The 22,681-nt window shown below is 51.8% G+C and overlaps 1 protein-coding gene across 4 annotated transcripts in view; it reads right to left on the bottom strand.

Annotated features, from left to right (window-relative positions):
* RXRA (retinoid X receptor alpha) overlaps positions 1 to 22,681 on the bottom strand; it is a 312,302-nt gene that overhangs the window by 158,475 nt on the left and 131,146 nt on the right. The window contains exon 1 of one of the 4 annotated variants that reach the window (XM_068249140.1): positions 15,296 to 15,366. The exons of 2 other annotated variants lie outside the window; for them this stretch is intronic. The gene's annotated coding sequence lies outside the window, so the exon portion shown is untranslated. Of the gene's footprint in view, positions 1 to 13,843; positions 13,864 to 15,295; positions 15,367 to 22,681 lie in introns of those variants that run through there. One more of the 4 variants, XM_068249141.1, reaches the window with a different exon arrangement.

Raw genomic sequence — 22,681 nt, 5'->3', positions numbered from 1 at the left:
AAGACTGAACTGAAAAGTGGATTACCTTTCTGATCAATAGTATATTACAAAGGTGAAGTAAAATAACCCAAGATATAGGAGACCAATAGTGACATCTCAGCAGTAGACACGGTCACTTAGATGCTAATAATTCAGAATTGTATGCAAGTCTAACGTAAAATGTATGAAGGGTCGCCAATCAAAAGTGCCAGGATATTCCTTTGACCCATTTCGTCCCAATTGCAAGCCCTAAATTGGCACGTAAACCAGGATTAGCCACACAGGCTGAGGGAGGAGAGGCCGTTGGCTCACAAACAAATTGCATTTTTTTGGTGGTGAAGCACATGGCTTAAAAGGGAACCCCGAGGTGAAAGATATTTGGAGGCTGCCATAATTACTGCCTTGTAAACAATGCCAGTTACCTGGCAGCCCTGTTGGTCTTCTGGCATAAGTAGTGGCTGAGTCAAAACCCTGGAACAAGCATATGGCTAATCCAATAAAACAGCCGAGTCAAAGTACCTGATGTGCTGCATGCCTGTTCAGGGTCTGTGGCTAAAAGTACTAGAGGCAGAGGATCAGCAGGACTGCCAGGCAATTGGTATTGTTTAGAAGGAAATAAATATGGTAGCCTCCATATCACTCTCACCTCGGGTTCCCTTTAATTATGGTGGATAGTACGAGTAGGAGTAATGGATAGCACTCTCGCCTTGCAGCGCTGGGTCTATCCGCACAGACTTTGTATGTTCTTCCCGTGTCTGTGTGGGTTTCCCCTGGGCAACCCGGTTTCCCCCACATCCCAAAAACCTACATACAAGTTAAATTTGCTTCTCCCTAAAAATTGGCCCTAGACTGCAAAGGACATATGACTATGGTGGGATTAGATTGTGAGCCCCTCTAAGGGACAGTTAAGAGACAAGACTATATACTCTGTACAGTGCTGCGGAAGATATAAGTGTTCTATAAATACTAAATTTGTATGGGATTACACTGCTTAATTCTTTTTTAGGTACGCTCTACCTATTTATGGATTTGTGGTGGACATGCTGCCCAATTATGTTGTTTGGAGGGACACTCTGCATCATTATAGTGTTTAGACAGTGTACATGCAGCCTTATATTGTTTAAAGGGATAATACTTAAATTGTGTTTTGGGAAATATGCTGCCTAATTATCTTAGTCCAAACGGCGCTTTGTCAAAAGTCTTTCTGAGGATGTATTTTTAGCTACTCCTCTGCTAAGTTCACTTATGTTTCTATGGCCTCACCCACAATTTCTCATGGCCATGCCCACATTGTGCACTGCATGCACCTCAGGGATGCTTCTTCAATGGTAATCTGTCCTGTTTCTTCTGGGAGGCAAGCAAAACGGGACGGCGGGAGTATTTGGCAAAACCTGCACACCTGTCCAGAGAGGTCTGAACCAGCAGGCGTTTGCGCGCATCCACGGTGATGGGGAGTGGAGGACTGCATCTCTCTGTGCGTGTCAACCTCAAATGTCAATTGCACTTCACGCCAGTGTTTGACATGCGGTCTGGTAAGCGAACGGTAGACAAATGCTGCACGAAGCGTCCAGCAATCGCCTGCCATTCACTTACCACACCGCAGGTCACTGACGCAAAGTGCAAATAACTGAGGTGAACGCAGCTATTCAGATGACTAGACAACTGAACGGCAGAATATTCCCAACAGACCAGCAGTAAAATGAGCGGCTATCGCTTGGTAACTGCCTGATACAACTAAAGGTGGCCACTAACCATACAATCTTTTTCATCCAATTTTACCAAATCTATGTAGTTGGAGTCGGAGTCGAGGAGTCGGGGCAATTTTGATCACCCGGAGTTGGAGTCTGAGTCGTTGATTTCATAAACTGAGGAGTCGGAGTCGGATGATTTTTGTACAAAATCCACAGCCCTGGTAAGTATTAGGCTAAGGAGTCGGAGTCTGAGCCATTTTGGGTACCCGGAGTCAGAATCTGGGTCGTGGTTTCATAAACTGAGGAGTCAGAAGATTTTTGTACCGACTCCACAGCCCTGGTAGTAGAAGGGTAAACTGAGTGAATATATTGAATGGTTAAGTTAGGCAGTTACCTTATATTACATAGAAATGGTAAGATTGGATGAAAAAGATTGGATCGTTAGTGGCCAGCATTAGCGTAGGGATTCCTTATAGGTGCTTAAGGGATTTACTCTCGTCTTTTTCCCCTTTATTATGCAGCCACACAAGGGCTATTGCTGAATAGCAGTGTGAACTGTGTGAATAAAACCGATGGGAATGTCACACCCGGGTGTTTGTCTGGCTGCTCAGAAACTAACAGTTCAACGAAACACGGAACTGAACACAGCAAATTCCAAAAGCAGCTATGCTGATTCGTTAAAAGCTTATTGCTGAATAGAACGGTTCTAATTTAAAAAGTAAAAAAAAAAAAAAAACTGTCCCAAAGCTGTGCATGGCTGCAAGTCGATACAGGGTGATAACCTCAAGACACAGGTACTTCCTGTTAGGGAGGCGTGGCCATCCAGCCTACTTCCTGTGACTATAGGTCCCACCTCCTCATGTAAAGCATGGGTTTCTAATATAATGGGGAGATGCAGGGGAAAGGTCGTTAGACATTGAAGTATTTATATAGCGCCAACATATTACGCAGTCCCTCAGAGCTCACAATCTAATCCTACCATAGTCATATGTCTATGTATGTATTGTGTAGTGTACAAATCATAGTCTAGGGCCAATTTAGGGGGGAAGCCAGTTAATTTATCTGTATGTTTTTGGGATGTGGGAGGAAACTGGAGAGCCCGGAGGAAACCCACGCAGACACGGGGAGAACATACAATCTCTGTGCGGATGTTGACCTGGGTGGGATATGGACCGGGGACCCAGCGCTGCAAGGGGAGAGCGCTAACCACTACACCACCGTGCTGCCCTAAGACATCCATTGTTTTTCTTACTTGGAGCCAATCGAATGCAGACATTTTATATACATTATAGAGTCAGCCATTGAGATGCATAGGATTCCAGCTTGCACGTATATTTCATGCAAATAGTTTGCCCCATCTGTCTCCCACCCTGGGCTCCTTTCAAAAGTCTATTTGGAGGATTGAACACCCAGGATTTCCCTGGCAGACAGTGCCAGGGCGCTACACGTCACGTTTACTGGGACGCTGGGCCTTAAATCGCTCGTGCAGGCGGACATTGCCCCGAACACCCTGTATGTATTTAGCAAGTGTAGCCTGTCTAGTTCCTCCTCATCGGTGACTAATCACAAGTGTAACTTTATCTCTCTGCTTGGCAGAGCAGCTAATTTGTAAACACGGGATGTTAACCCTATGTCTGCTTCCATGAAAGCAGGAAGTAGACACACTGCAGATTTACTGCAGGATTTGTATCTGCTGTAACAAAGATTTTTTTTTTTTTTTTAAAGGTCCTCTGTCGCGAAAATCTTAACATATTTAAACATATACAATTAACAAGTACGTTTCCTCCAGAGTAAAATAAGCTATAAATTACTTTTCTCCCATGTTGCTGTCACAGTAGGTAGTAGAAATCTTACAGAACCGACAGGTTTTGGACTTGCCCATCTCCTCATGGGGGGTTCACAGGGATTTCTTTAATTTTCAAAATGCACTTAGGCCCTGTTTACACCTAGAACTGCAAATGAGAGAGTGATTTTTACGCGATTAACGTGGAAAAAAAATCACTGGAGACTGCAGCGTTTTGGGAGCGATCGCGATTAGCAGTGCTATGCATGCTAACCGCGATCACTAATCGCGAATCGGGGGCAAACCACTGCATGTAACACGTTTGTAGTTAACGCTAACCGCAAATGAGAACACTGCCATAGTGTTACATGTGCTAGCGTTTTTTTTAAAAACGGCTAGCGGTTTGCCTTGAGCGGGAATCCCGCGATTCCCACTCAAGTGAGAACGAGCCCTTAGTGAATGGCAGTTGCTCCGTCCAACTGCCAAAAAAAAAAAGTGTACGGTGAGCAGGGAGGCCGGTCAGCATCTTTGTATAAATCTTTTTCAGGGAGTGTCTTTATAAAGAATAAAGGCCATGCTGAGAATCCCCTGTGGAGAGATGGATTAGCCCAAAACCTGTCGGTAATGTCAGATTTCTACTGCCTACTGTAAGTGACAGCAACATAGCAGAGAAGTAATTTGTGGCTCATTTTACCAAGAAAGAAACGTACTTCTTATGTCTGTTTTAAAAGAAACCTGAAGTGAGTGAGATACGGAGGCTGATCTATTTATGTCCTTTTAGTCAGTGCAATTTTCCTGCTCACCTTGGCTTCCCGCAAGGACGGTTGTAAGACACGCCAGATGCAGAGGCCTCCTTTAAGGCCGCCTGCTATGCGGTCATACAGGAATCTCGCCATTGTCAACAGCCATACAATACTGTGTGCTGACATACATCCAGCAGAACTGGTTTATCGCCAAACAAGCAGCTCCTTCCATAACTGAACCCGGATAGAAATGATCCACTCCATCCACCCCCTGCAAGTCTGCAAATCCAGTACTGGATTTCCCCGACGGGCAACAGAGGCAGTTGCTCAAGGTGACACCGATCTCTGGGGAGGTAACTGTGCAAAGTGTAGTCAGCGCTGCACAGGGAAGCCTACTTCAGAGCGCTATATAATGTGTGTGTTACAGATTCCTGTGTATAATACACAACATGGAGTAGTGACAGGGACAGAGTGTAGCGGTGGCTGCTTCCAGGCAGACTCCCCCTTTAACGTCGTGGTAATCACCGGCCTCCCGGCAGGCAGATGGTAGCAGGCGGTCATCAGCGGAGGCAGTGCGGAAATAATTGGCTTCACCGCTGTCCTGGAAAGGCGGCTGACAGATAAACGGTAACAGACAGATGTAATTGCGTGCTGAACATTTACAGGACAAGAAACGTACATTAAATTGCTGCTTCTGTACAGCGGCTGCCAGCAACAGAACACAGCGAGCTAATTAGCTTTCACTTTCCTCCACAATCTCCTGGCCTCCCCCACTGACTGCTCAGTGTCTCCCGGCCTCCTCCGCTGACTGCTCCGCGTCTCCCGGCCTCCCCCGCCGACCGCACCGCGTCTCCCGGCCTCCCCCGCCGACCGCTCCGCGTCTCCCGGCCTCCCCCGCCGACCGCTCCGCGTCTCCCGGCCTCCCCCGCCGACCGCTCCGCGTCTCCCGGCCTACCCCGCCGACCGCACCGCGTCTCCCGGCCTCCCCCGCCGACCGCTCCGCGTCTCCCGGCCTCCCCCGCCGACCGCTCCGCGTCTCCCGGCCTCCCCCGCCGACCGCTCCGCGTCTCCCGGCCTCCCCCGCCGACCGCTCCGCGTCTCCCGGCCTACCCCGCCGACCGCTCCGCGTCTCCCGGCCTACCCCGCCGACCGCTCCGCGTCTCCCGGCCTCCCCCGCCGACCGCTCCGCGTCTCCCGGCCTCCCCCGCCGACCGCTCCGCGTCTCCCGGCCTCCCCCGCCGACCGCTCCGCATGTCCCTGCCTCCCCCGCCGACCGCTCCGCATCCCCCGGCCTCCCCCGCCGACCGCTCCGCGTCTCCCGGCCTCCCCCGCCGACCGCTCCGCGTCTCCCGGCCTCCCCCGCCGACCGCTCCGCGTCTCCCGGCCTCCCCCGCCGACCGCTCCGCGTCTCCCGGCCTCCCCCGCCGACGGCTCCGCGTCTCCCGGCCTCCCCCGCCGACCGCTCCCCGTCTCCAGGCCTCCCTCGCCGACCGCTCCGCATCCCCCGGCCTCCCCCGCCGACCGCTCCGCATCCCCCGGCCTCCCCCGCCGACCGCTCCGCATATCCCGGCCTCCCCCGCCGACCGCTCCGCATATCCCGGCCTCCCCCGCCGACCGCTCCGCGTCCCCCAGCCTCCCCCGCCGACCGCTCCGCGTCCCCCGGCCTCCCCCGCCGACCGCTCCGCATCTCCCGGCCTCCCCCGCCGACCGCTCCGCATCTCCCGGCCTCCCCCGCCGACCGCTCCGCTTTCCCCGGCCTCCCCCGCCGACCGCTCCGCTTTCCCCGGCCTCCCCCGCCGACCGCTCCGCATCCCCCGGCCTTCCCCGCCGACCGCTCCACATCCCCCGGCCTCCCCCGCCGACCGCTCCGCGTCTCCCGGCCTCCCCCGCCGACCGCTCCACATCCCCCGGCCTCCCCCGCCGACCGCTCCGCGTCTCCCGGCCTCCCCCGCCGACCGCTCCGCGTCTCCCGGCCTCCCCCGCCGACCGCTCCGCGTCTCTCCCGGCCTCCCCCGCCGACCGCTCCGCGTCTCCCCCGCCGACCGCTCCACATCTTCAGGCAAACAGCTGCTGCAGTGTCCGGTGTGCCAGAATCCCAGAGCGCCAGCTGCAGCAGTGCCCAGTGTGCCAGAATCCCAGAGCGCCAGCTGCTGCAGTGCCCGGTGTGCCAGAATCCCAGAGCATCAGCTCCTGCAGTGCCCGATGTGCCAGAATCCCAGAGCGCCAGCTGCTGCAGTGCCCGGTGTGCCAGAATCCCAGAGCATCAGCTCCTGCAGTGCCCGGTGTGCCAGAATCCCAGAGCGCCAGCTGCTGCAGTGCCCAGTGTGCCAGAATCCCAGAGCGCCAGCTGCTGCAGTGCCCGGTGTGCCAGAATCTCAGAGCGCCAGCTCCTGCAGTGCCCAGTGTGCCAGAATCCCAGAGCGCCAGCTGCTGCAGTGCCCGGTGTGCCAGAATCCCAGAGCGCCAGCTGCTGCAGTGCCCGATGTGCCAGAATCCCAGAGCGGCATCTGCTGCAGTGCCGGGTGTGACAGAATCCCAGAGCGCCAGCTGCTGCAGTGCCCGGTGTGCCAGAATCCCAGAGTGCCAGCTGCTGCAGTGCCCGGTGTGCCAGAATCCCAGAGCGCCAGCTGCTGCAGTGCCTGGTGTGCCAGAATCCCAGAGCTCCAGCTGCTGCAGTGCCCGGTGTGCCAGAATCCCAAAGCGCCAGCTGCTGCAGTGCCCGGTGTGCCAGAATCCCAGAGCGCCAGCTGCTGCAGTGCCCGGTGTGCCAGAATCCCAGAGCGCCAGCTGCTGCAGTGCCCGGTGTGCCAGAATCCCAGAGCGGCAGCTGCTGCAGTGCCGGGTGTGCCAGAATCCCAGAGCGCCAGCTGCTGCAGTGCCCGGGGTGTGCCAGAATCGCAGAGCGCCAGCTGCTGCAGTGCCCGGTGTGCCAGAATCCCAGAGCGCCAGCTGCTGCAGTGCCCGATGTGCCAGAATCCCAGAGCGCCAGCTGCTGCAGTGCCCGATGTGCCAGAATCCCAGAGCGCCAGCTGCTGCAGTGCCCAGTGTGCCAGAATCCCAGAGCTCCAGCTGCTGCAGTGCCCAGTGTGCCAGAATCACAGAGCGCCAGCTGCTGCAGTGCCCGGTGTGCCAGAATCCCAGAGCGCCAGCTGCTGCAGTGCCCGGTGTGCCAGAATCCCAGAGCATCAGCTCCTGCAGTGCCCAGTGTGCCAGAATCCCAGAGCGCCAGCTGCTGCAGTGCCCGGTGTGCCAGAATTCCAGAGCGCCAGCTGCTGCAGTGCCCGATGTGCCAGAATTCCAGAGCACCAGCTGCTGCAGTGCCCGGTGTGCCAGAATCCCAGAGCGCCAGCTGCTGCAGTGCCCAGTGTGCCAGAATCCCAGAGCGCCAGCTGCTGCAGTGCCCGGTGTGCCAGAATACCAGAGTGCCAGCTGCTGCAGTGCCCAGTGTACCAGAATCCCAGAGCGCCAGCTGCTGCAGTGCCCGGTGTGCCAGAATCCCAGAGCGCCAGCTGCTGCAGTGCCCGGTGTGCCAGAATCCCAGAGCGCCAGCTGCTGCAGTGCCCGGTGTGCCAGAATCCCAGAGCGCCAGCTGCTGCAGTGCCCGGTGTGCCAGAATCGCAGAGCGCCAGCTGCTGCAGTGCCCGGTGTGCCAGAATCCCAGAGCGCCAGCTGCTGCAGTGCCCGATGTGCCAGAATCCCAGAGCGCCAGCTGCTGCAGTGCCCAGTGTGCCAGAATCCCAGAGCTCCAGCTGCTGCAGTGCCCGGTGTGCCAGAATCCCAGAGCGCCAGCTGCTGCAGTGCCCGGTGTGCCAGAATCCCAGAGCGCCAGCTGCTGCAGTGCCCGGTGTGCCAGAATCCCAGAGCATCAGCTCCTGCAGTGCCCAGTGTGCCAGAATTCCAGAGCGCCAGCTGCTGCAGTGCCCAGTGTGCCAGAATTCCAGAGCGCCAGCTGCTGCAGTGCCCGATGTGCCAGAATTCCAGAGCACCAGCTGCTGCAGTGCCCGGTGTGCCAGAATCCCAGAGCGCCAGCTGCTGCAGTGCCCAGTGTGCCAGAATCCCAGAGCGCCAGCTGCTGCAGTGCCCGGTGTGCCAGAATACCAGAGCGCCAGCTGCTGCAGTGCCCAGTGTGCCAGAATCCCAGAGCGCCAGCTGCTGCAGTGCCCGGTGTGCCAGAATCCCAGAGCGCCAGCTGCTGCAGTGCCCGGTGTGCCAGAATCCCAGAGCGCCAGCTGCTGCAGTGCCCGGTGTGCAGGAATCCCAGAGCGCCAGCTGCTGCAGTGCCCGGTGTGCCAGAATCCCAGAGCGTCAGCTCCTGCAGTGCCCAGTGTGCCAGAATCCCAGAGCGCCAGCTGCTGCAGCGCCCGGTGTGCCAGAATCCCAGAGCGCCAGCTGCTGCAGTGCCCGGTGTGCCAGAATCCCAGAGCGCCAGCTGCTGCAGTGCCCGGTGTGCCAGAATCCCAGAGCGTCAGCTCCTGCAGTGCCCGGTGTGCCAGAATCCCAGAGCGTCAGCTCCTGCAGTGCCCGGTGTGCCAGAATCCCAGAGCGCCAGCTGCTGCAGTGCCCGGTGTGCCAGAATCCCAGAGCGTCAGCTCCTGCAGTGCCCAGTGTGCCAGAATCCCAGAGCGCCAGTTGCTGCAGTGCCCGGTGTGCCAGAATCCCAGAGCGCCAGCTGCTGCAGTGCCCAGTGTGCCAGAATCCCAGAGCACCAGCTGCTGCAGTGCCCGGTGTGCCAGAATCCCAGAGCGCTAGCTGCTGCAGTGCCCGATGTGCCAGAATCCCAGAGCGCCAGCTGCTGCAGTGCCCGGTGTGCCAGAATACCAGAGCGCCAGCTGCTGCAGTGCCCGGTGTGCCAGAATCCCAGAGCGCCAGCTGCTTCAGCGCCCGGTGTGCCAAAATCCCAGAGCGCCAGCTGCTACAGTGCCCAGTGTGCCAGAATCCCAGAGCGCCAGCTGCTGCAGTGCCCAGTGTGCCAGAATCCCAGAGCGCCAGCTGCTGCAGTGCCCGGTGTGCCAGAATCCCAGAGCGCCAGCTGCTGCAGTGCCCGGTGTGCCAGAATCCCAGAGCGCCAGCTTCTGCAGTGCCCAGTGTGCCAGAATCCCAGAGCGCCAGCTGCTGCAGTGCCCGGTGTGCCAGAATCCCAGAGCGCCAGCTGCTGCAGTGCCCGGTGTGCCAGAATCCCAGAGCGCCAGCTGCTGCAGTGCCCGGTGTGCCAGAATCCCAGATCGCAGTGCCCGGTGTGCCAGAATCCCAGAGCGGCAGCTGCTGCAGTGCCCGGTGTGCCAGAATCCCAGAGCGCCAGCTGCTGCAGTGCCCGGTGTGCCAGAATCCCAGAGCGCCAGCTGCTGCAGTGCCCGGTGTGCCAGAATCCCAGAGCGCCAGCTGCTGCAGTGCCCGGTGTGCCAGAATCCCAGAGCGCCAGCTGCTGTAGTGCCCGGTGTGCCAGAATCCCAGAGCGCCAGCTGCTGCAGTGCCCAGTGTGCCAGAATCCCAGAGCGTCAGCTCCTGCAGTGCCCAGTGTGCCAGCATCCAGGACCATTGTGTCAGCTGTTCGTCCATTCCTGGTAATGGTCATATACTGCAAACAATGGTCTTCCAACACAGTTTTAATTACGTTCAGACGGCTTGGATTTCTTTCCACAGACTTGTTGCAGAAGATCGGTAAGAACGTTAAACGATCTGTACTCGGGGTGAAGAACGAGATAAACTCATTAGCAAACCTCTGCTCAGATCAGACTCGCGTATTATTGATGCGCCTTGATGAAGGGCTTCCCTCCAGGGGGCACCGAGGGGTACCAGTCTCACCCAGGGCCCCCTCCTCCCCTCGCCCCTGGGGGGCACCTCAGAGGCACCACAACGCTCCCAGATACCCAAATCAATCCAACCAAAAGGTTTCTACCAAACGTTAATCACACATCGAACTGATCAGAGAAAAGCAAACTGCAGAGAACTGCATGAAAGTATAAACTCCAAGTATGCCACATCCATCTGCATCATACGCGGTCATACAACACCCCCCCTCCTCCACACACACACTGTACACACACACACACTGTACACACACTGTACACACACACACACTGTACACACACACACACTGTACACACACACACACTGTACACACACACACACAGTACACACACAGTACACACACACTGTACACACACACTGAACACACAAACTGTACACACACACACACACACTGTACACACACACTGTACACACACACACACATACACACACAGTACACACACACACAGTACACACACTGTACACACACACACACACACACACTGTACACACACACAGTACACACACAGTACACACACAGTACACACACACAGTACACACACAGTACACACACATACACACAGTACACACACATACACACAGTACACACACACAGTACACACACATACACACCACACACGGGACTAGAAAATCATGTGGTCACATGCTCAAGGCCTTCTAGGCAGGAACTCAGGGCCAACTAGCAGGTACTCAGGGCCTTCTAGGCAGATACCTGCCTAGTGGGCCCTGAGTACCAGTCCATTAGACCCCGAATACCCGCCTAGCAGGCCCAAGTACCCACCTAATAGGGCCTGCATACCTGTCTAGTGGGTACCAGTCTATTAGGCCCCGAGTACCTGCCTAGAAGGCCCCCGAGTACCTGCCTAGAAGGCCCTGAGTAACTGCCTAGAAGGCCCCGAGTACCTGCCTAGAAGGTCCCGAGTACCAGGTACTCTGGCTCCTAAGTAGGTACTCTGGACTTACTAGACTGGTACTCAGCCCTTGACCTCACTGTAAAAGGCCAGATGAGATGCATGCTGGTAAAAATATCGATAACAATGAAATTGGGAAGATAGCTAATCGCCCACCCAAAACACAGCTTCAAGACGCTTCAACAAGCTTCGTACAAAAAGAAAAGCAAGGAAGATGCGACAAAATGAGCCCAATTTGCTAAAAGGAGAAAGAAAGGCCGCAAACCAAACCCGGGGCGCGTCATGCTTGTATCTTAAAGCACACCTGATGGAGAACGACATATTTATTTCCTTTTAAGCAATGCTAGTTGCCTGGCTGTCCGGCTGATCCTCTGCCTCTAATACTTTTAGCCATAGACCCTGAACAAGCATGCAGCAGATCAGGCGTTTCTGACTGCAGTGTGACTGCATTAGCTGCATGCTTGTTTCAGGTGTGCAATTCAGACACTACTGCAGCCAAAGAGATCAGCAGGACTGCCAGGCAACTGGTAACAGGAAATAAATATGGCGGCCTCCATAATTTCACTCGCTTCAGCTGTCCTTCAAAAAGGGAACAGAAATAGTAGTGCAGGCAGGTTGCATTACAGATAAGAGGCCCATCTAAAGACATTCCACACTTAGGTACAGCATGAATGAACAAAAACGCTTTATAAAGTTGATCTCTGAATATCCATCACTTCCTGTACAGACAGGAAGTGGAAAAGAATATTTAAAACCTTACTGCATTGTGGGAAAGCGTAAGAATCTAATATTACAATTTACATTGAAGAGTCGAAATAAAATGTAAAACACAGATTATTTCACCATCAACAGCCAATCTGTACTTCCTAACCCTCACAACCAGTTCTGTGGGAGAGAGTTCCAAAGGAGAGGTGACGCTTGTGAGAAGTCCTGGATGCGGGAAGAGGCAACTAAGCTGGATGACAGGAGGGTCTCCTGGGAGGAGCTAAGGTTCTGGGTGGGATGGCATCTGGAGATTAATGTGGAAATTTAAGTAGGTGACAACTAACTTTGTATGATAGAGGGAGGAGTTTAAACTGAATGTATTCATTCATAAAGAGCAACGAAGAGGACCTGTCTACCGGCATCCTGCAGGAAGCAACGGGCGGAGGGGAAGGAGGGTGACTTTTCTGCACAAGTGAAGGCCTGCTGCTGGCTGTTTAATGAGCCTGTCTGCACAAGGGATGCCAATCTCTCTAAGCCTCTGAACAGGCCTAAAGCCTGCTAATCCCCTTAACAGTTCACAGCCACATAATGGAACACAAGTTAGCCCCGATCACTGGCCATATGTCCAAAGTGCTTATCCCCCCCCCCCCTAGACAGGGGCAGAATTAAGTTGTTGTCCTGAGTATCGCTGCGGTGATGCTCCATGCAGGCCCCGGTCGCCCCTCTGCCCCCCTCCTCTCCACCCCGAGCAGAAATACGCCCCGTAGTCAGGCTCAGAAACTTCACAGGCTCTCGGATTAAACGCGCCCGAAAGCCACAGATGAAACGCTGAGGTGTCTCGCCGTGACGGGAACATTACAAGAGGAATCCGTCCGGAAAAAAAAAAAAAAGTACGAAAATATTTATACGATTAAAAAGTTGAAAGCCGCATTTTAACGGCGCTTTTCCTGACGACTTCCAAAGTCTCTCCGACGTGGCGTGACGAAGATTAATCCAACAGCTTGGCAGCACTTCAAAAGGGAAAACTCTCGCCCACCTGCCCTGGCGGGCTAGAATACGGGGGAGGGGGGTGAAGGTGACCCCCAGAAACTTTGTGATGTTTTAGGGCTAATATTCATCTTTACACTGAAAGCAAAGGGCGGAAATAATGCGCAATTCTATTCACAACTTGCTTAACCACTTCATCATTGTGGGGGGGGGGGGGGGGGGTTTACTTCTTTTGCCTTGTACACAAAATGAGATTTTCTGGCAGGTCGATTATTTCCAACTTGTCCAATCTGATCTTTGATTGATTTTCCATAGAAGTGAACGGAAAATGGATTGGAAAATCGATCGGAAATCAGATTGGACATGTTGGAAATAATCTGGCTGGAAATCTCATCCTGTGTACTAGGCATTGAAGGTGCCCACTAACAGTACAATTTTTAATGAACTATCGAATTTTCATTTATAGTGGACCTGAACTCATGCACAGGACAGAAGAAAAACAGGCTGAACTCTCTAAATACACACAGTTTACCTTCTGTCCTGTGCATGAGTTCAGGTCCACTGTAACTGAAAATTCGATCATTCATTAAAAATTGTACTGTTAGTGGGCACCTTCAATGCCTAGTAAACACGATGAGATTTTCTGGCAGATTTCCAGCCAGATTAAGTATTTCCAACATGTCCAATCTGATTTCCGATCGATTTTCCGTTCACTTTCTTTGGAAAATCGATCAGAGATCAGATTGGGCATGTTGGAAATTCTAAAAAGGGTCAGTAGTTCATTGATTTTAGCTCTGGCATACTTCAATGAATGTGTCATTGAGCAAAAACAATAAAACCGTTAAAACTTACACTAAGTAGATTTTAAACATAAAATAAAACTGTGGAATATCTTTAGGAGAAGGAAGATAGATACAATCATTTCATTAGTTTATTTTCGCCTCGGGTGTCCTTTAACCACCCCCTGACTACAGTCAAGCTGGACCTGCTCTGTGATCATTTAGTCCAACAGATACAAACGTCACATGAAGACAAGATTGAGAAGAAATCCAGGGAATATGTATTAGTGTAGGGTGGTCTGCGCCCCCCGGCTCACCGACAACAGGAAGTGAGATCAGGCCAGCAGGAGAACAGAGAGATAGTCAGGATGGAGATTCTGGCCACTCTCCTCCTTTCTCCCCCCCCAAAAAAAACCTTTCAGAAACTTTTCCCCTGGCGTTCCTCTCCTCCGCGTACATTTGATTTCCCGCAGAGGGTCCCTTTAATGAAGCGATTATGAATCCCGCCGGGATCAGGAATGTAGGTCAGCTCTGTTCGCAAGTTCACTGAGGAATAAACAGACCCGTCCTGTGACCAGAGCCGGAATGTTACCGCAGATAAAATCCAATTCCACAGCCTCACAGAGCGGAGGGCGCTGTGCATATCCTGCCCACATGGGGGAAGGCGGGAACCAGGCCTGAACTTCCTGGATGGCCTACGACATCACCGTCCCCGCCTCACACGATGCCACCCTCCGGTGTCACCCTCCCAGAGACAGAGACAGCCATCCCCAACCTCACCAGGTAGTCACTGTCCTCAGAGCAGCTTACAATCTAACCCTACCATAGCCATAGTCTAATGTCCTACCATATTATATTATTATTATACCAGTATAGGTAGCCAGATGACCCCTCCCCCTTTCCCTCCAGTATAGGTAGCCAGATGACCCCTCCCCCTTTCCTCCAGTATAGGTAGCCAGATGACTCCCTTATTCCCTCTTCCCCCCACCATCTTCAGTATAGGTAGCCAGCTCTCCTTCACACCACAGCAGCCATCCGTGTCACTCATTTCTCTGCTCATCTCCAGTGCAGAAGCTTCATCTTCCTTTCAGTCTCCAATGCTGCCCAAGTCCATAGCTGCCGGTCACAATGCAACCGTGCACAAAGAGCAAGGTGGCTCTCGCCTGATATCCCTGCATTGCAGCATTTGCAAGCTTGCAAATGCTGCACCAGTTTAGCCTGCTGCTTTGGTGCCCTTGCTCCTGTGGTGCCCTAGGCCATGGCCTCGGTGGCCTTAGCCTAAATCCGGCCCTGGTTGGCATAAGACGATGGCGGGTTGTCTGGCTTGCTTTACATGAATTGGCGACATTTGTGTGTTGCGTAGACATGTGCCCTCAGGACACGATTCTCCTGTACAGAGGAACGAGACAGGTAATGAGTACCGTCTATACCATTCATTATTCTTGGAGGCAGTGTGAGCACGCCCCCTCATTCACTTCTTGGTCCGCTCTGCACTTTCCCCCATGTGCGTCCGCCACAAGGCGATTGTGGGGCCACGCCCCCTCTATCCCGCGAAAACACAACTATGTCGCAGAGCTGCATTCCTAGTCTGATTTATTGCGGCATTTCCAGAGACCTCCGAGCATCTCCGGTGGCCATATAAGAAGCAATCCCAGACCGCATCTCAACACGATCTTCTGCAGCATGGATCCTTTTTGCCCCGGTCACAGAGGTCACACGAGATGACAAAAACTAGGTGTGAACTGATGGCTGTGTGATTGCACATGCAGCATCTACACTAATAGTTTATTCCTTAAAGAGGAACTGTCGTGAAAATCTTAAAATGTAAAACATATACAAATAAGAAGTACCTTTCTTCCAGAGTAAAATGAGCCATAAATTACTTTTCTCCCATGTTGCTGTCACTTACAGTAAGAAGTAGAAATCTGACATTACTGACAGGTTTTGGGCTAGTCCATCTCTTCATGTGGGATTCTCAGCATGACCTTTAGGGCTCGTTTCCACTATAGCGAATCCGCATGCGGGCACCGCATGTGGATTCGCATGGGCAATACAAGTGGATGGGATTGTTTCCACTTGTGCGTCGTGCGGGTGCGTTTTGGTGTGCGGGGGAAATCTGCACGGCAGAGGCGTCAGATTTTGCGTGCGGCTGGAATGCGGGTGAATCGCCGCAATGCTTTTAATAGGGAAATCGCATGCGGCTTTGTCATGCAGTTTTCCCCGCGATTTCGCATGTAATGCTATAGAAATTTACACAGGCAGTGACATGGTTACATTCGCCTGCTTCTTAGCCATGCGAAATCGCAAGCGGAATCGCGGGAAAAACAGCATGCGGAAACGCATCCGCATGCGATTTCGTCCGAGGTGGAATCCAGGCGATTTCGCACCGCAAACGAAACGAGCCCTTACTCTGTATGAAACTTTTTCAGGGAATGTCTTTATATAAAGATGCTGGCCAGCCTCCCTGCACACTATTTTGGTAGTTGAACGGAGCAACTGCCATTATTTTGGCAGTTGGACGGAGCAACTGCCATTCACTAAGTGCTTTTAAAAATAAAGAAAACCCTGAGAACCCCCTATGAGAAGATGGGCTAGTCCAAAACCTGTCAGTAATGTCAGATTTCAACTACTTACTGTAAGTGACAGCAACATAGGAGAAAAGTAATTTATGGCTCATTTTACTCTGGAAGAAACATACTTCTTATTTGTATCTGTTTGCATGTATTTTACATTTTAAGATTTTCGCAATGGTGACTGTCAGGTGACCCAGGGAATCAGAACTAGGGATAGTCAATAATATGCAAATAATTTCAAGTTGATGCAAATTTTGTATGCAAATGTATGCAGCTTAAAAATGGACCAATCAAATTTTACTTAAGCAGGATTTGCATGCAAAAGTGGCTGCATGCTTGTCTCTGGTGTTATCCAGACACTACTGCAGCAAAATTGACCAGCAGGACAGCCAGGCAACTGGTATTGTTTAAAAGGAAAGAAATATGGCAACCTCCATATACCCCTCGCCTCGGGTTCGCTATGGACTTTTAACGGAGAAAGCAATGTAAGGGATAAAGCCATGGCGTGTTGGTGAAAAAGACGATGTGAGTGTTAAGGCAGCGCCAATCTGGTGGAGAAGGCAGTGTAATGGTTAAGGCTGTGACGTTTTAACAGAGAAGATGGTGTAAGGGTTAAAGCCATGTCGTCTTAGCGTACAAAGTTGTGGCGGTGTAAGGGTTAAGGCCTTGGCACTCTAGCGCTCACGGTGGTGTAAGGGTCAATGCCGTGGCGTTTTAGCAGACAAGGTGGTGGTGTGTGTGTGTGTGTGTGTGTGTGGGGGGGGGGGGGGGGGGAGTGGTGAAAGGGTTAAAGCTGTGGTGTTTTAGACAAGATGGTGGTGTTGGGGGGGAAGTAAGGGTTAAAACAGTAGCACATGGTGGGGTAGAGGTGACGGTGGCGGCATTCTAGAGGGCAAGAGGTGTAAGGGTTAAATCAGTGGCAATTGGTAGAAGGTTCCACGGAGGAGTGAAGGCAGGTTGGCTTTCTAGTTGAAAAGGTGGTGTAAGGGTTAAGGCAGTGACGTTCAGGGGTACAAGGTGGTGGTGTTCTAGAGGAGAAGGTGGTGTAAGGGTTAAGGCAGTGACGTTCAGGGGTACAAGGTGGTGGTGTTCTAGAGGAGAAAGTGGTTTAAGCGTTAGGCGGCAGCATTCGGTGGATGGAGCCATGAAGGGGTTACAGCATTGTGCTGGAGGGGCCATCAGCCTATGAAGGGATTAAGACGATGGCGGTGGAGGGGGGCTGTCTATGGAAGGTTTAAGGTGATGATGGCAGTGTTGGGGGGGCTGTCAGTCCATGGAGGGGTTAAGGCGATGGCGGCGGAGGGGGGCTGTCAGTCTATGAAGGGGTTAAGGCGATGGCGGCGGAGGGGGGCTGTCAGTCTATGAAGGGGTTAAGGCGATGGCGGCGGAGGGGAGGGGGGCTGTCAGTCTATGGAGGGGTTAAGGCGATGGCGGCGGAGGGGAGGGGGGCTGTCAGTCTATGAAGGGGTTAAGGCGATGGCAGCGGAGGGGAGGAGGGCTGTCAGTCTCTGGAGGGGTTAAGGTGATGGCGGAGGGGGGCTGTCAGTCTATGGGGGGTTAAGGCGATGGCGGCGGAGGGGTTAAGGCGATGGCGGCGGAGGGAGGGGGGCTGTCAGTCTATGGAGGGGTTAAGGCGATGGCGGCGGAGGGGTTAAGGCGATGGCGGCGGAGGGAGGGGGGCTGTCAATCTATGGAGGGGTTAAGGCGATGGCGGCGGAGGGGGTTGTCAGTCTATGGAGGGGTTAAGGCGATGGCGGCGGAGGGGGTTGTCAGTCTATGGAGGGGTTAAGGCGATGGCGGCGGAGGGGAGGAGGTTGTCAGTCTATGGAGGGGTTAAGGCGATGGCGGCGGAGGGGGTTGTCAGTCTATGGAGGGGTTAAGGCGATGGCGGCGGAGGGGAGGGGGTTGTCAGTCTATGGAGGGGTTAAGGCGATGGCGGCGGAGGGGAGGGGGGCTGTCAGTCTCTGGAGGGGTTAAGGCGATGGCGGCGGAGGGGTTAAGGCGATGGCGGCGGAGGGGGGCTGGCAGTCTATGGAGGGGTTAAGGCGATGGCGGCGGAGGGAGGGGGGCTGTCAGTCTCTGGAGGGGTTAAGGCGATGGCGGCGGAGGGAGGGCTGTCAGTCCATGGAGGGGTTAAGGCGATGGCGGCGGAGGGGGGGCTGGCAGTCCATGGAGGGGTTAAGGCGATGGCGGCAGAGGGAGGGCTGTCAGTCCATGGAGGGGTTAAGGCGATGGCGGCGGAGGGGAGGGGGGCTGTCAGTCTCTGGTGACGACACTCCGCACGCCCCAGTGTAACATTTTCCAGATGTGGAGACAGAAGCAGGCTTGTTCCCCACACGCTGGAAGCCGAGATCCCCGAAGATAATTGGGAATTCCTGAACTCGGGCCAAAGTCTGCCTATAGACCTGGGAAGACTGAGGACGCCGCACTGCCGGGGTGGGGGGAGCAAGGGGCCGGAAGCAGCCGCTAATAGACACGGACCACTGCTGATGGGGCAGCCAATCTGTGGCAAGATGAACTACAATGCTCAGCATGACCTCCTCACCTGCAGAGGGTGGGGGGGTGACTTTCCCATCCCTTTGATAATGATGCCCTCCCAGACTCTGGGGATACAATCAGGGCTTCCTTCCCGGTTTCTGAAAACATTGGTCTCTGGACAGCCAATCACCATGCAGGGTGGGTTTTTTTGTTGTTTTTTTTAAGCGGATCCGAGATGGAAAAATGAACTATAACAAGTAACTTGTCTATATATCTTATGTAAAGTTCAGATAGTTTGCACAGCAAATCTAGCTGCAAACAGCTTCAGCCCTATATGATTATTTCTTCCTGTGATACAATCAGAGCAGCCATATTCTGCTTCTCACATTACACAGGCAAGCGGATAGGATCTCCAGCCCTCAGCCTGTGAAAACTTTACTCCCCTCTCCCTCTGAAATCTCTGGCTAGTAACACCTCCTCCTCCTGCCCAGACTGAGCTCCCATAAGCCCTTGCTACAGAGAAAGGCACTGGAGAAGCTGTGGGCGGGGCTTGCTTAAGCTACGTACACACATGCGACCACGATCGTTCGTTGTCAACGACGAACGAACTTTTAATTGATGAAAGAACGACCTAAGTAAAGTCAGTTTTAAAAGGTGTGTCTGATCGTTAGAACGAACGTTACATCACGTAAAAGTAACTACTGCGCTTGCGCATAAAAATGAAAAGTTCCATGGAGAAATAGCGAAATGCGCATGTCAAGCCTAGTACGAACGATCGTTTCCAACGATGTACTACTTTTGCAATTGATCGTCGTTGGAAAAAATCCGCCAAGCTAGATCATTCGTTTTGAACGATCTAGCTCGTCCGTCGTTAGACTACATGGTCGTTGGCTGCTTTTTTTCAAACGATCGTCGTTTGAAAGGATCGGGGAACGATAGTTTCAAATGACTATAGTCGCATGTGTGTACGCACCTTTAGTTTATAGGGAATTAGAGTATTAAAACCCTAAAAAAAAGGTATTTGGCTTGAGGAATGCCCTATAAACTATATGAAAGGAACACAACTATGCAATGAGTAAAAGTTTATCTCGGATCCACTTTAAAGAGGCCCTGTAGTGACGTAGTAAAATGCAGTACATTATTCAGGATACCCACTTCCTATATCTATATACTGCTGTATACTGCTACGTAGCCCCGCCTCTCCTAGTGCAGTGCTGCTTAGCCTAGGCTGATGAGCTATGCGGAATTCTCCTCCCCACCTCCATGCCAAGCATTCTGGGAGACCAGATATATTTTAACTGGTTTCGGAATTCTCAGTAAACATGACTACATACTCTGACATCTTCTGCGGTAATTTAGTACTTTACACTCTTATATAAATAATTAAGAACAACAACAACAACATGGTAGGAAATAAGACTATGGTGGGGATTAGATTGTGAGCTCCTCTGAGGACAGTCAGTGACATGACTATGTACTCTGTAATGTACTGCAGAGGATGTCAGTGCTATATAAATACATAATAATAATATGGTAGGACATTAGACTATGACTATGGTAGGATTAGATTGTGAGCTCCTCTGAGGACAGTCAGTGACATGACTATGTACTATGTACAGTGCTGCAGAAGAGGTCAGTGCTATGTCCTACCATATCATTATGGTAGGACATAGGCATCTTCTGCAGCACATTATAGAGTACATAGTCATGTCACTGACTGTCCTCAGAGGAGCTCACACTCTAATCCTACCATAGTCATAGTGTAATGTCCTACCATATTATTATGTATTTATATAGCACTGACATCTTCTGCAGCACATTACAGAGTACACAGTCATGTCACTGACTGTCCTCAGAGGAGCTCACACTCTGATCCTACCATAATTATAGTCTAATGTCCTACCATATTATTATTATGTATTTATAAAGCACTGACATCTTCTGCAGCCCATTACAGAGTACATAGTCCTGTCACTGACTGTCCTCAGAGGGGCTCACAATCTAATCCTACCATAGTCATAGTCTAATGTCCTACCATATTATTATTATTATTATGTATTTATATAGCACTGACATCTTCTGCAGCCCATTACAGAGTACATAGTCCTGTCACTGACTGTCCTCAGAGGGCCTCACACTCTAATTCTACCATGATAATAATATGGTAGGACATTAGACTATGAGTGTGAGCTCCTCTGAGGACAGTCAGTGACATGACTATGTACTCTGTAATGTGCTGCAGAAGATGTCAGTGCTATATAAATACTGTACATAATAATAATAATAATAATAATAATAATAATAATATGGTAGGACATTACACTATGACTATGGTAGGGATTAGATTCTGAGCTCCTCTAAGGACAGTCAGTGACATGACTATATACTCTGTAATGTGCTGCAGAAGATGTCAGTGCTATATAAATACATAATAATAATATGGTAGGACATTAGACTATGGCTATGGTAGGATTAGAGTGTGAGCTCCTCTGAGGACAGTCAGTGACATGACTATGCACCCTGTAATGTGCTGCAGAAGATGTCAGTGCTATATAAATACATAATAATAATATGGTAGGACATTAGACTATGACTATGGTAGGGTTAGAGTGTGAGCTCCTCTGAGGACAGTCAGTGACATGACTATGCACCCTGTAATGTGCTGCAGAAGATGTCAGTGCTATATAAATACATAATAATAATATGGTAGGATTAGATGGTGAGCTCCTCTGAGGACAGTCAGTGACATGACTATGTACTCTGTAATGTGCTGCAGAAGATGTCAGTGCTATATAAATACATAACAATAATATGGTAGGACATTACACTATGACTATGGTAGGATTAGAGTGTGAGCTCCTCTGAGGACAGTCAGTGACATGACTATGTACAGCCCTCTGTAATGATGGATGGATGGATGGATGGATAGAGCTACACTCTGGATATCAGTCATACAGCGCTCCCCGGCGCGGCCGATCTGTCAGACATGGTCTGGGAATCGCTCTGTCTGCGGCAGGCAGGGAACACAAATCATTTACAATCATTTAATACTTGGAAGGCAATTAAGCCTTGTGAAATAAACAGTTATTAGTCTGTGTTGTGCGGCAAGTTTCGGCGGCGCTGAGGATTAACCCTCTCCTTGCCGGCCGCGTGGGAAACGCTCCGCTCTGTGCGCTGCTGAGCTTCTGGCGCTGCCGAGAAGGACGCGGGAGAGCCCAGAACTTTGCTCGCTGCTCGTTCAATTATAATATAGACACCAGAGTAACTGGGCTGAAAAAAGAAAAAAAACCTTACGGCCTGAACTCAGAACTTCCTCTCTCCTCTGAAAGATAAGCAACAGCATAAAATTATTTAGAGAAAAACCATTTGTTACAACTTATACAAATTCTGCAATAAATCTGCAGTGTGTCTACTTCCTGCTTTCATGGAAGCAGACATTAATATCCTGCGCCTTCAAATAGCTTATCTGCCTTGGTAGTCAGGTGACACAGGGCAGAAATCAAATTACAAATTATGATTACACAAAAATGAGGGGAAATTAGACAGGCTAAACACTCTAAATGCATACAGGGGGTATTTCTCTCTGTTGTCCTGACGTGTGCTAGAGTTCAGGAGCACTTTAAGTTCAACCTATCAGCAATCTACCGTATCCAGGACAAGCAAAAAAAAAAAGGGGGACGACAATCCTCTTATCCTATTTATTTTTCTTACAACGCCCGTCCCACATTTATTTCTGCCCCCTACCCCCATACGCTCCTCCTCCAGTGACCTCCTGCACATCACTTCTTACCTCTTCTCAGCTCCAAGACTTTTCTGAAGCTGTCCCAATATAATATAATAATAATAGGAACATTTATATAGCGCTTTTCTCCTGTCGGACTCAAAGCGCTCAAGAGCTGCAGCCACTGGGACGCGCTCAAGAGGCCACCCTGCAGTGTTAGGGAGTCTTGCCTTGAACTCCTTACTGAATAGATACTTGACCTAGCCAGGATTTGAACCCTGGTCTCCCATGTCAAAGGCAGAGCCCTTAACCAGTACACTATCCAGCCACTATCCCAATCTCTGAAGCTCACTTACTCCTCCCATTAGACTTGCCCCACAATCAACAATTCTTAACAGACCCTCAAAAATCAGAGGGCCAGCTGAATGCAGTGAATTCCCTGCCTGTCAGCTGCTCTTTTGCACCGGCTAGGCTCTCGTTAGCACTCGGTACTGACGCTTGACAGGCAGCCCCCCCATAGAGT

This window comes from Hyperolius riggenbachi, chromosome 8 (assembly GCF_040937935.1).
Source record: "Hyperolius riggenbachi isolate aHypRig1 chromosome 8, aHypRig1.pri, whole genome shotgun sequence".
In the NCBI taxonomy this organism is placed as follows: Eukaryota; Metazoa; Chordata; class Amphibia; order Anura; family Hyperoliidae; genus Hyperolius; species Hyperolius riggenbachi.
Note: the sequence above shows the minus strand (reverse complement) of the source record. Positions and strands in the feature narration are given on the sequence as shown.